A 15,721-nucleotide genomic window follows, 5' to 3' on the forward strand; every position below is an offset into this window, starting at 1 on the left:
TCTTAGTTGTGTGGGTTTGGAGCTAGGGCATAGTTGCTCCATTTAACTGAAGTAAAATGAGAGGAAATGAGGCAATGCATACTTTGTAAATCTTAGTTATGAGGATTTGGCATCCAAAGCATAGTCACTTTACAATTGAAATAAAATGACATCAAATGAGACAAGGACTTGAAAATTATTAGTTATATGTAATGATATTAAAGTGAGTAAACCCAAAGTATCAGAATTCGAAGTAGAATCAACCCTTGTGTATGAAAATTCATCCAAGCATTTTTTTTATGGCTGAATTCCCCGTCAAATATACATTTGATTAATGCAAAAGCTTAGAAAACCACATCTATGTAATCAAGGTATCCATATTAGAGGCAAAAACCATTCCCCTTGGCTTCCCATTGACTTTGAAGTTGTGTTCCACTACACTCCTATATGCTTACTAGGGATACTTAGAGAACACTCCAACATGACAGATTCTAAGAAATATTGTGATAGGAGGATGAGGATTTCGGAAATTCTTGTTTCCAAAAAGAATTATTGCCATGTTTATTTCGACAATACAAAAGCAAAATTCTCATGTAGTAGGATTTATGGTGCTTTTTCAATTGTGGAAAATAGAAATTCCATACATTATGGTGCTTCTTGGTACAATATTGCCTATTCATGGAGAAAGATCAATGGTTCCTTGGGTGAAACTATACTAATGTGTAGGTAGGACCACACTCATGAGATTCATTTTTTACTAACATCACAATGAACTGCAACCAAATTGACTCATGAGATTCATTTTTTACTTCCATAACAATGAACTACATCCAAATTGGTTATAAAAGATTGCATTGTTAAAAGTTAATTTTTAGCTTTAAAGTTTGACCTAATAATTATAAAACCAAATCTCATTTGTTTAAATAACATGGAAACCAATATTATTAGTATTAGATAATTAAACATTAATAAAAAAATACTTATATTTTTTTGTTTAATTATTTAAAATCCAAATCTGAATTGTTTTAAATTACAACTTACAACATTGTTAATTATTTTGTAATTTTGAAAAATAAAAAATATAATTTTTTGGAATAAGTATACAATAAGATAAGAAAATATACATCTCATACATTTTGATATATTCATAAAATATGATGTTTTTAAAATTTTAAAAAAGGTAAATAATTATAATTAAAAAATTTAACGATCATCTAAATTAAAAATTTAATTTCTACCACGTTTTCTTTCCCTCAGTTTTTTCGAATGAATGTCGAGTAATTGAAAAATTAAAAATTTAATTTTTGTGGTGTTTTCTTTCCCTCCTTAGTGTATTCAAATGAATCTTGAGTAGTTGAAAAACAAGGAAAGACCATTTTGCCATGTTTTCTTCCTTGCCTTAGTGTATTCAAATGAATATTCAATAGTTTAAGAAAAAGGAAAGACCAAAACAAGTTTTCTTCCCGACCGTTGTGTATTCTAATGAATGTTGAGTAGTTGAAAAAAATGAAATACCATGGGCAAAATACAATCAGATCTATGGGTATCTGGAAATAGGACCTGTTATCACAAAATCACTACTAAGGGCTGCAACCAAGTAAGATTTTATGTAACTCTTTCAACCAGACTTTAGACTAGGAATTAGCCTTCCTAGTCAGAGAGGGCTCTCTCACAGACTTATAATAGAAATCAATCACAACAAAAGATGGCTAACTCTTCACTCATTCATGAAAACAACAGCTGGTTGGATACATATCAAACTGGTCCTCATTGGGCTATGGAGTCTCATACACTAAGTAAACAAGAAAAACATAGTCATTTCATGGAAGTCAAGGCTCTTTGCATTAAATGTTCAAACATACTCCATAAAAACCACAGCTTGCCAAACACACAGGAAGTCAGAGCATAAGATATGAATTCTGAGTGATTGTGTTACAACAAGGCTGTAAAAGAACATATAATATAAAACACCACCATTATATTTGAACACAATAATCCATCGAGAATCTTGAGAAGAAATCAACACTGTTTTACTATTACTGTAACAAGTCTTACAATGGCCCAAATAACTCTGTTTTTGTATAAAATGTCCAACCCCTATTACATCCTAATCTGATCCATATATAGGCAAACAAACTTAACCACCTCGAGCTTCCTCCTCCAGCATGAGGGGAGCCTCGAAGGTGGCTATTGACTATCCTTATCTAGTGCATAACTAATTTATTAATTACATAATGGCTAAACTGAAATTACAAATGGTTTTCATTTAATCAAAATCCAAAATCTTTGCTCCTCGTAGCATGATGCTGTTCTGGCTCTTGACACATGTCCTTTTGCTACTTCGGTTGAGATGACTGAGCTACAGATGCAAGGAACGCTGACTTCGGATGCTTGAAAGCGCTGATGGCTCATTAATTGACCAAAAGATGTGCTCTATTTTAACGGTCTCTGCCTCCCAACATTCTCCGAAAGTGTAGCAGCATGTTCCCAAGTCTTTTAATAACCCCAGGTATGAAATACTACCATGTTTCTGAATGTGCTATAGGTGGTATTGATAGACAGATGTCTCTCTTCCACAACTCCCACTCACAGTATCACACTAGCTGCTCTGCGCTTTAAAATCATCACCTACAGCAGTTTCGTAGCACGCTACGAAACTGCTGTGTGATTTAAAGAAAACACAGTCCTCATCAATAAATTTGGCTGTCTTCGATTAACCAGGAAGAAGAGATGTATACCAATTATTGGTAATGAAGATAAAATCCTTCCCATAAGGTTCACTAAAGTGTTCACTGTTTGAGAGATTCAGAATCCTTGGAGCTTCAATGGCTGTCTCCATTCAGTGCCATCATTCTGGCTCAAAGCATAGCAAAATGTCTCAACATGCTAACGCTTTTCCATTTTCATGTACTGTCTTATCCACAGCGTTATTAAAAGGATATGTGATAATCTTGACACCTGAACAAAGCACTAAATTATTCATATTGACCTTTCGTTCACATTTCTGGTCTTCACTCTGCCCCAACTAGATGTGTTTGTCACTGCAGCATTATAACTAGAGCTATCTGTTTTCCTGAAAGTACTTGTGACCCAAGAAAAACAAAAACTTGCTATTTAAATGGCTCAAACAACCTTGATGAATGCCGCCAAACTTAATTTCTGAAATCTTTTCACAACATCAATAGCACGCATTCCTCAAATATAAAACCTTGGAGAAGTCTGTATAGCAGCTCTACATGGTCATTCTTAATTCTCACCATGCAATTATTCATCCTTTTAGTTGCAATAACTTTTGTAACTATTCTGGTTCACGGATGCAGTTGTTATCTCAACATTTTCCATTGTATGATCTTGTGAAAATATAGATAAAGTTACTCGTTTGCACAGTAGCTCCATATTCTGCAACCTTCAATATTTGGATACTGAACCACTTGCACATTCCAACCATGTCTTTAACTTCAGTGTTTAAGAGCTATGCTTAGTTTTACAAACTTTTAAAATCTTCCCTAGCTGTAACGATCATGCACCACGAGGACCACGGAGTGACTTGTGTGTAGTAGTGGTTACTACATCTGCAAACTCAAAAGGAGATGGAACTACACCAGCCGATGCCAAATAGCTGTGTAACTTATTGCAGAAATTGTAAACCTTCTTCAAATGAACAAGGCCTAATCCATAAACTGAAAAAACTATTCAAAACAACATCTGGTTGATTGCCCAAAATAGCGAGGAAGGAATCATAATACTCCATTCCAGCTGCAGCTGGTTTGACCCCACCCCAGTAACCAGCAAGGGCATGCCACACATAGACATATTTCACGTTATGGTGCTCCTTTGCTTCTTCTATAACATGTCTGAGCCCTGGGGGATCTTTGAGCATGCGAACATCAAATGCTTCCATTACCTGCAAACTCAATATAGATGAACACATCAAATCCTTCATTAATAATTTTACTTCAAACTCAAGGTAGATTAGACTACGATGAGTCATAAACCCGCTATCTAGTAGGATTTACAAATAAAGACAATTCCATAACATCATCTCTGTTTTTTCCATATACGGCCTGTGACCCTCAGTTTCAGCTCTCGCCATTTCGACAGAAGCTCGCCATGCAAACTGTCTAATTCTTCTAGGGATTTCTAAACCTTCCCAATTTCCTCTGCGCCATTTGCAAGTTGACAAAATCGTTTTCTTTGATTGCACTCTGAATTCGGGCTTTTGTTGCTGAACATACACATGTACAGAATGCTAGCCGGCTTAACAAAACTGTCGCCATTACTGAGCTTCTATTAGGTTCCCGTGATCCTCGTTACAATATCATGGACTGGTGCGAAGAGGTGCCGCGGCTTTGAAATCCACATCCGCAGATAACTATCTGAAACAACTGCAATAATTGCATTGTATTTATAACTCAGATCACCGCATGTTTCATTTTTTTGGCGTGCTCTGGAATGCTTTAAATCTAGCTCTGTATACCTAGGAACATCATTCAAAACCGCATATGGATGGTTTGAACAAGAAACTCCATCATAAGGATGACTAGGTGCATCCAAAAAACTATTCACCCTTTCCAGATGTCAGCTATATCCATCATTAGCTTTCATTACATAAGATTGCATGTTACCACGTGCTCTCTTTCTCTATGATAACATCATCTTCATCAGTTGAAACATAAGGAAAAGCTCTATTAACACCCGTTAGTAATGCAGAGAGAATCCTTGAATCAATTTCAGCAGCAGCTTCAGATAAGGAATCTTGCTTTTTGTTTTTTTTTCGAAATATTCTTCCATTTATCCTTAGAGTCTTTCAAACTCTTTGCATCTTTTTCTGCTTCATCATCCATGGAAATCAGCACCTTGAATAGTGCAAAGTATATGTCAACTAGATGTCTTGCCAGCTTCGGTCCATCACCATGATTACTAAGCAGAATTTGATTTAAAAAAATGACAACATAATATCTTGCCCGCAGTCCAACATGGGGACGAAACACAAAAATATCTACTTCATAAACCATGCCTGCCTTCATATTTGAGTGAGCAGTTAGTAGACGTGACAGGAGATACCCAGCGTTTGAGGCCACTTTCCTTTCTGGATCACCAAGCTTGTTCACAAGTGTCGAAAGGAGCTTGCATTCTTGTTCAGGTTTATCCTTAAGAAAATCAAACATTGTCTTCAAGGCTTTGTCTTTTAAGAAAGATAGTGCATCTTTGGAAGCATCTTCCAATGCAACGACAAAGTGCTCAAACCTCTGCTTTAGACAATCTTCCCAATACCAAAATAGAAGAAGTGAATTTGCATCCTTTGATTCTAAGAGAACATGGAGAGATTGCTTGGCCAAAATACTTCAGTTTCCTATCTGGCAGCAAACTGATTAAAAATAACTCCTTCAATGCATCAATACCAACACCTACATGGCGCTTACCTACCTTAGAGGTCACCTATGACAGAAAAATCAATCATCCCCAGATTGAAACGCCGAAGTATCCTTCTCTTTATCCTTGAACATGGTGTGAACATGAAATTTATCATAAATATTCCTCGTTCATTCCCTGTCAAGTTCCATGCAATCGGAACAAAGATGCGGTCATATACAGGCAACAGTGGAATAATAGATAGGTCAAAAATACTCTGTAAGCTTGCAGGAGGGATCTCAAAATGTTTTTCCAATCTTTCAATCCATTGTGGTGCCCTGTTTTGTGAAAGAGGTTGCAGATTGTGAAAAGACAATCCCAAATGTCAAACACAACACCCAAATCAGTGACGGCCTAGGAATAGCTTTCACCTCTTCAACGTCTTGGACTGTATATATATAAGTGTAGATGAGGCACCGCAACTATAAATACCTTATTTGAACTCTTTCGGTTGAGGAATATTTTTGAATGAAATTTGACTAGCTATGTCTTGATCTTTAGGCCGAGACTAATACTTTCAACTCAAGAACTTGTAGTTGAATGGCAATAGGATTTACCAGCCTTTATCTATTAGCCATAGCCAACCAGCAGCAGATCATCCAAATAGTCCTAATATCAAAAATAGTACTAATAGATTTCCCAGTGCGTTCTGTTCAGGTCCCTTTTATCCTTTCGGTGCAGCAGTGACTATACAAACTATAAGGTATTCACTGGAAACACCGAGCACAATACATAGGAAAAACATTCAACCTTGGGTACCATATTTTGCAATAAAATAGAAACAAGGAATTCAAGAGTTCCAAAACTTTAGATGCATTTCCTTCTTTCAAGTGATTAGCAATTAGGAAGCATTTTTATCCTGAGAAACGTTCTTTTCATTATAAAGAGCCTGAAGAACCTCAGGCAATGGTGGAGCTGACATCATTGCCTTGATATCTTCAATCTTATCTGAAAGATCTGACATAGACCTTTAAGCACATCAACCTCATCCACAGTAGTTGTAGCCAGTGTACAATAGGCATGCTATGATTTGGGCGTCCACTGAAAACTCGAACAAATCCCCAATTCCGTATCACGCTACGAAACCACTTAAACAGGTAGCGCTGTGAAACTGCTAAAAACGAATTCAGGCGCTGCGAAAACACCCGGTCTTTAAACTAGGCTAAAAATTTTTGGCAACAGCATTTTCAGTGATAACAGGACCTTAGATCAATCTGTAAGGTTTCTAGATCGATTGCCATTCTCAGAATTGATTTGCAAATTGTTTTATATTTTGACATGAAATGTTTGTTGAGTAGTTGAAATAAAAAGGAAAGACCATGGGCATAGTACAATCTAATCTGTGGCTATATGGAAACAGGTACAAATCGTTGGATCAATTTTTAGGGTTTCTATATTGTGTCCATTCCTAAAATTGATTTGCATTTTTTTTATATTTTCACTTGAAATTTTGCACTAATTCACTCGGAGTTATTGTTTCATGGTTGAATTTGGATGGGTTGAGAAATAAGATTGAGGATGATCTCTTCAATGGTTTCCTCAAAAAACATGGATCTATTTTCATTGGAAAAATTTGGACCATGATGGAAGGATCATAAGCCTTGGTCTCCTTTCAAGAGCCCAAGAAAATACTTGCACTATTATCCATCCTCTCCGTTAATTCGTTCCTCAATTTCAATTGCTTCAAACAATCTACCAAGTTTTTGACCTGAAATTAGGTTATTTGGCTTTTTTTTTAAGAATTTATCTTCCAATGAACTAGCCCCACAATGACTATATTGGAAATGAAATTTATATTAGATATACCCTAAACTCTAATAGTAGTTTGGTAGTATACCACACCACGAAAAAAATAGAAAAAACATCAACGTAGACTTCTGAGGTAACTCCTTGCCCTCCATCATTTCAATGCAACACAAAAATATTTTTTTTCTCTCTTTCTATTTCACTATAGTTCTTAATCAAAAATATCTCAGGGTAACTCCCTTCCCTCCCTCATTTCAATGCAACACAAAAATGTTTTCTTGCTCTCTTTCTATTTCACTATAGTTCTTAATCAAAAATCTCAATTTCAAGCTCTGTTACAAGAAACCGAACAGAAGTCTTCATTTCAGAAAAAACCCGTATAAAAAATGGAACGGTAGGAAAACCATGTTTTATACAGCAGTTTTCTTCTTTTAGAAAGGTCTTTGTTCCGGAAAAAAACCGTATAAGAAATGGAACGGTAGGAAAACCTTGTTTTATATGGTAGTTTTCTTTTTTTAATGCAAGAAACTTTGTTTTCCAAAAATGATTGGTTTCTTGAAACTATTTTATGGAATTTGTAATATGGATCTCTTCCGGATTGGACGTAGACATCAACCATAAAAAGCATTAGTTTTCTAGTTTTCTCAAAGTTTTTAAGGCATTTTCATAGTCTACGGTTAGAAGTCAACCATAACAGGTTTGTTTCAAATAGGTTCGGTGTTCTCCCTAGTGACAACACCTTGCAATTGTTCATAATATATATTTAACAACATTGCAGTATGGTTAAGATTTTACAAACTTTTTTGTTATTTAAAAATAGATTTAGTGATTGTATATAATATTTAAAATGTGTATTTTGATATAAAATTATAAATTTAAATGTATAAGGTTTTGTTATATATATTTTTATAAATTAGTAATGTGTATAGATATCATATATATAATTTTATAAATTAGAAGTTAAATAATTTAGTTATTTTTTCTAGTTAATTAATTATTTTATATAAACATTGGGACACAATATTTTTTTTTTTCCAATTGGATTGGTTTATAACCTCTCAAATGATTGGAAAATGATTTTGATAAAACCATCCTATAGAAAATTTTAACAACTATTAGACTATCTATAATATTAAATATCATCAACCAAAAACATCAATATCCATCCCACTAATAGTTTTATCCCATAAATATTTTTTTCATTTGTGATAAGAGAGATTATATTAGGTAATTTACAATAATAAAGCTTAAGAACAACAAGATATTGATCAATATGCCTGTAATACAAACATAATTTCAACTATGATAAATATGGAAAGTTTCATAATTACATAAAAATAGTGATAGAAATAATTGTAAATTTATAAAAATAAAAAAGTCTCAAAAATGGAAATACAGAATAGAAATCCATCATTTAATAAATTTTAAATACAAAACAAATAGGAGTACTACTACAAGAAAATACTCTTCATTTGTTGATCATTATAAATATTAAAGAATGGCCAATGTGAGAAACTAAAGCCTATGAGCAACTACATATGAACCATAGTATTTGAGAATGTTAATGATGAATGCTTTGTTTTATGTTTCATATTTTTCTTGTTTTTCTCTCTCCTCATTTCTTGAATGTGAAACAAATTCTTGGTTGTATGTTTCATTTTTGTCTTTTTTTTCTCTCTTCTAGTTTCTTGAATGTGAAATTTCCAGACGCTATTTCTCATCTCGTTGTCATTTCTCATTTCCTTTCCCCTTTCCGGTTTCTAGTAACATAGATTTCACGCCCTTCCTTCTAGCTTTGGTTGAATTTCTTCATTGCTGTCAACTCCAAAACCAGGTGATAGAAGGGATGGGTAGAAAGCTTGGTACCCGGGATAGAGTTAAAGAGGAAGAAACATTGAGTCAGACACTGTAAGATTCCTCTCGTGGGGTAAAAGGATCACAACAAGGCCATAGTAAGCCCTTGAGAGAGAATGAAGATGCTATGCATGAAATGGTAACAATTTGAGTATGGTTCAGCACCGTATATTAAGGTCTACCAATGACATCATGTTAGAAAAAATATAAGCATGAAAATATATTGAAACAAAAACAAAAGGGAAACCCTCACTAACTCGTCAGGCCCTTGCTCAACAATCAGACAACATTTGGGTATGAAAAATTAGGGATCCCTTCTTCAAAGTCCTTTTTTGCTTTTATAGATCTCTTCATATTGATGGATGGATTAGAACCTCCTTGAATGGCAATTGGATGAGTGTTGGGTAGTCGCATTTCTTAAACTTCCTGGCAATTGTTTGAAATTCTTTTAATTTAAAACTTTTATATAGAACTTTCACTTTCACATTTTGTAATTTGGTCCATATATTTTCTACTCATGCTACATTTCCTTAAATAAAATACATATTTATTTTCTTTTGATTACATTTTTTATTTATGGTCGTGGATTTATCCTGGACAAGTAATGAAAATAAGATATGTTCTAGGGAATTGAACATATGTTTTTCCATCACTTCTATTGATATACTTTGTCAGCACAGGCATAGAAATCCGAACCCATCACTTCATCGCACTATGACCGATAGAGACTTTCCTAGCTATTGAGCAAAACACATAGCCCATATCGTTTGAGGGTATACTGGTGTTATTCTTTCACCTTGAGATGGATATATATTTGTTTTATCGCAATAGGGAAACAACGAGTACATTACGATACATCAACTATACTCAAAGGAAAAAACTATCTTTCCTATACAACCACGTTGAGAGTAATAAGTATCTTCCCATGTGTCATTATAGGAACATATTCCGTTTTGCTAATTCATTGTGTTTCTCATTCTAGTGGCCACCATTATGGTGCAAGTTTCTCCTGTCACTTTTTGCCTCCATGAAACTTGATAAGAAAATGCTAAGACAATACTAAATGTCAAATTTTAGTAGACATTTTGAAGACCTTTTTGATCCATTTTCTAACATGGTACACAATGTGGTTTGATAGTACTACCATGTATCTCTTGCAAAACTTGATTATCTTTCATAGCTGGACAACTAATTTGATAAATGATCTCTTTAAATCTATCTTCGACTCAAACGTTATTAGATGTTCTTGAAGATGGGCCAAGTGTTCACCCAAAATGTCCAAACATATCAATAACAACACATAGTGTAACAAAAATATTCATCCTCATCCAATTATTAAATGCGGAAATATTCATGTAAAAGCCTGGATTTCCCATACACTAGGGCTGTTACTTATATAAACCTTGGTTTTAGTTTCCCTTACATATTTGGTGTTTCAACTGGAATATGTCAAAATGTAGAGCTCCTTGATGTCTTCACTCCCACTTCTTGGATGCCATCTCAAAGAAAGGTTCAAAGGATATTCCAAATATTATCTTTAGAGGTGGCCATTTCAACCCGAAAGGCCGAGTATCCATGCCATCAATCATATTCTTCTATGCATGCATACCAAGAAATTTGTCATGAGTAAACATTGTTACAAGACAATAATTGTTCAAATAAATTTCTAAGACATTATGGATATCTAAAGAGATTTCCTTATAAATCTCAAGTTCAGCAAAGCATCCAACATATGGATCATGAAACTGTGGATCCTCACACTAATATATTCACCATGGGACTGAGAAAAAGATATAAAAATTGTAAACTCCCTCACATAGATGACAAAGTGGTGTTGGAAACTCTCCACATTAGAATTGACATTATTACCATATTCAAATGGTGTCCCTCCTCAATGTAAACAATTCTTCAATAATATGGCGACTCTCCCACATGTGTCACTCCTCCCAATCCTCACAGTTAATTGGCACACTCCACATAAACATTTCATTTGACAATGTGTATGTCTTAGGACTTTATATCCACTGTAGTGGGCCTTCATCCATCTTCTATTACAAAGCGGACTTCTTAGGGTAGGGGAAATCACAACTTCGTTCCCTCCCTCATTTCAATGCAACAAGAAAATCTTTTCTTGCTCTCTTTCCATTTCACTGTAATTCTTCAATCAGAAATATCAATTTCAAGCCCTTCCTTCTAGCTTTGGTTTACTATTTTCATTTCTATCAACTCCAAAAGTGGGTGATAGAAAGGATGGGTGGAAGGCTTGGTACCCAAGCTAGAGTTAAAGAGGAAGAAAAATTGAGTTAGACACTAGAATATTCCTCTCGTGGAGTAAAAGGATCACAACAAGGCCATAGTAAGCCCCCAAGAGTGAAAGAATATGCTACTACATGCAATGGTAACAATTAGAGTATGGTGCAACATTGTATATTAAGGTAACATTACCATTCCCTCAAGACTTCGATTGTTGAGGAGAGAGAAAATATTTTAAAAGCAGAATCTAGAAAATTCGAGGCTATAATTAGCAAAGTGGAAAGCTTGCACAATTTTGTTTAGAGACCTCGTGAGCAAGTTACAATTTCTTAAACTCTTTAACCTCACATCAACACTCCTCACTACTGTTAACAGATCACCAAACAATGATGGTGATACTGTAGTTGCTTTTATTAGTAGTGATATTCTAAGGAACTATAGTGACCAAGCACATGGAAACCGATCTTTGGAGGGAAATGACGATCAAACACAAATATCATGGAGAAATATTTGGATTTTACATGCCTCTATTTTCTAGCATGTGGCAAGAATTTGCACTATCCTTGGACCAATGGATAGTGAAACGAAGAAAATGAAAGATATAGTACAAAGAAAATAGACTAAGCTGACATAAAGTATTTGACCTGAAGCAGTGAAAGAGTCCCCGAAAGATGGAAATAAGAAACAGACAAGAATATGGCATGCATATTTAACATTTTGCAAAAGTAGAAGCAAGCTAGATTAAAGAATTTAGTTCTAAATAGAATATCATTTTCCCAAACAATAGAAAACATATTTGCATTATCATTTCTAGTTAAGGATGGTAGAGACGAAATAAATGTCGATGAAAATGGAAAACATTTTGTTGTCACCAAAAATGCTCCCGGAGCTACAAAAATGGCATCTAGAGAAGCTTCTTACATCAAATTCTTTTTCGGTTTGATTTTAAAGGCTAAAAGTTGATGATGGAAGTTGTTGAAAGTGGTGAGGAGTTGACGCCTCACAGAAACAATCCACTTATGATTCCTTTTTCTGAGAAGGTTACAGAGACTCCTATCAGAGAGATTTGAAGAAACATGGACAAAGTGGTAAGGCAATTCTTGAGGTGTTGGAGGATGAATGTCAAAGTGACGATGGTGGTGGAGGTCTTCAAAGACTAGCACTGAAAAAGAAAAATAAGTGTCTCCTATGACTTTCGCTGCTTTTTTGGGTGCCTTTTGTTACAGACTATCTTTGTTTCTATCAGTGCACTGTGATTCATACATGAAGCTAATATTTAATATAAGAAATCCAGTATATAAACAATGCTATATTGTTCTCATAATTAGCTATAATTAAGTTTACTGGCAGTGCAAACCACCGGTAATGTAGTACACCCCTTTAGACATGGTTCAAAGGCCTGCGCAGAAGACTGACATCACATAAAAGGAAATTGTTTTTTTTTTCTAGTTAAGACTAACCTATGTACCCACGGGGGATTTGAACCGGTGACCTATCGCAAGGAGTGCCTTAACAGCGCACCCATTCACCGTCAATCCAAAGCCCCGTGGGCTATAAAAGGAAATTATTAATGTAAGATGTCAAGTCTAATTTTTTAAACCACAATTACTCTCCTTATGATAGTATGCTGTAATTTTATGTTTGAAAAGTATTTTGAGATAACATACAAGAACAATTTTTCCGATTGTGTAGCTAGTTTAATTTGAGAATATATAGAGATGAGAGTAGGGTAAGGCCAAGTGAAAATAAATGTAAATAGAAAGGTTTAAAAAACTAGCTAGTAGCGCTTACCATACCAAACCGTTTTACTTGAACTATAATAATAGAGAGATCCAACCAGAGGCGTGTGGAGAATAAGTAGGGATATACATGCTCTGGATTGACTAATTACTTGAACATAGCTCAAGCAGGTGCAAGTAGTATATGGCAAGAGATTGGGAATATATATCTATTAAGTATGTGTATATGAATTTCATTATGTCCCCTTTGATTGAAATAGTAGTGAGAGGGGGGTTGAATCAGTATTATTAAGTCAAATAATTTGTATTTCACACCCAGATCATATACGCTACTTCAGTTCGCGAAAACCACTTATATACGCAACTTCAGATAAGAAAACTAGCGTATACCATGTAGAATTATAATTTAATGTGTTCTACAGATGTTGATCATTAATATGTGCATCAAAGTCATATAAATAGTAACCAGGAATAGTAAAAATAGAGCAAAAGACAATCACACACAAGAACACAAGATATAAGGTGGAAACCCAATGTGGGTGAAAACCACCTGCTGCAATTCGTCTCTATCTTGTTTTAATTAGAAACTTCTTTTTACAATGATTTTTTACTCGTGCAGACTTATACTAGTACGTAGGCTGCAACCTGTAGAGAGCTACAACCCTCTCTCGTTCTCCAGCTTCTCCTAGAAGGGAGCTACAACCCCCTTAGCTCTTGTACTAGCTAAGATACTAGTATGTAGGTGCTGACGTACAGAAGGCTACAACCTTCTCTTTTCTTCCAGGGACCACGTTTCATCAATTTCCAGAGTAGATCCATGACTATCGAACAAACATTAAGTGTATCTACATCAACCAATTTCCTTTCCACAAACAACTACTGAATCAACCAATAACTTCTCAGAATGTTGTAACCAGAAAACAATACTCGTAACCAGACACCAATGCTAAACCCAGAATACCACAATAATCCATAGAAGTAGCTAAAACATATTTCAAGAGATGTATGCTACTTCACTATGTATAAACCTGCGTACATACACAGTTGCATCAAGGTCAACCGGTGTATACGCTTTCTTCTCTTGTTGAACATGTGTGTATACGCGTCTTTGTAGAGAGGAACCTACATACAAATCTATAAAAGATAATTCACCCTTTACACTTAAACAAACTTCAATTATACTCAGAGTATCAGATTTATAGATCTAGTTATGCGCCGATTACAACAGATCAAATCAAAAAAAGCCATTACTAATCAAGCCTAGAGATCTTGACCCATCAATAGAACTTATCTATCTTGTAATGCTCAGGTTCCTCCTTGATTCAGATCTAGCCACACAAACCAATCACTTGCACGTCTCCGGATATTCAATACATCAGATGATCCTTTCCTAATGATCTCCTTCCTATTTTATAGTCTTAGGCTTTTCACAATATCACGGTCTAAAACCATAACAAACCAATACCATGGACCCAATACTTGGGATCAACCCACCCGATGAGATACTATGGTCCAAAACCATAGGTTCAAATACCAAGGACTAAATATGACGGACCAAACATAAGTTCTCCCACATGTATGTGCTTTTCCTTACGTGAAAGTGCGTGTATACACATACATGACTTTGGAACGTCTAACTCGTTTGTATACGTGGATTAATCACGATGAACCCGCATATATATATTTTTCCTTCATTTTGAGAGCCTGAGCTGAGATCTATTACCAGAGTGAGTTGCCATTGAGGACAACACCTATGCCACACCTGTGCCATAACGCCAAACCTATGTCATAATGCCAACAATCTCCCCCTTTAGACTTGATGGAAACCTCAAAGTCATTCTCCCCCTTTGTCATCAAGGGAAAAGGGTTATTGTCCCCTTGAGTACATGATGTAATCTCTGCTCTGTTGTGCCGACCATGCTCCCCCTGACTATAGGCAAGATCTGCAAAATGAAGTTCTTCAAGAATCATGACTTATACATCATAGAAGACCTTCCTATCACCAAAAGACTCTATACAAACATCCATCACCCTAACAAATGGGGATCGTCCACCCAAACAAGTGGGAATACATCAGAAGTTTACATATGACAACTAGGTACATTACATCATTCATCCCAGGCCTAGTGGGGAAACCAAAATAGGTCGTTACATGGACTTGACAATAAAAGACATACATGACATAGAGATGAAAAATTTAGAGCAAGACTACGAAAGTCACCAATAACAAATATCAACAGCATATTTATTCAAATCAAGAACCATGTTCTCCTTCTGCACCCCTTCTGTAGCTAATCCACCTGAACCCAAAATAGCTTGTGTACTCAAACCAAGAGCTTTGAATGTAATGCCAACAATGCATTATTAGAAGATTATCTACTCCCCCAGAACCTGTGCCAGATGGTCTCTTGTCAAACCCATATCAGACTCTCTTCAATCAGATTTTGTCCCCACTAATTTCCTTCAAAACACCATATACGCAATTGTATCTGCATAAATCGATGTATGTAGATTGATACTCCTCTTGCAACTCGCGTACAACCACATTTCTCTGAAAGAGATAGTTTTCAGCAGCAAGATCATGCATCAACTACCCCCAGCTTCTGTCTGAGTTATTCAAATGTCTCCCTGGGTAGTGGTTTGGTGAGAATATCAGCAACTTGTTCCTTAGAGGGAACATACTCCAACTTGACCTTTAGTTCAAGCACTTGTTCCTGAAGAAAATGGTATTTGATAGG

Source organism: Pinus tabuliformis, chromosome Q (assembly GCF_031772625.1).
Source record: "Pinus tabuliformis cultivar Carrire ecotype Pingquan chromosome Q, CPIR1, whole genome shotgun sequence".
Lineage (NCBI taxonomy): Eukaryota > Viridiplantae > Streptophyta > Pinopsida > Pinales > Pinaceae > Pinus > Pinus tabuliformis.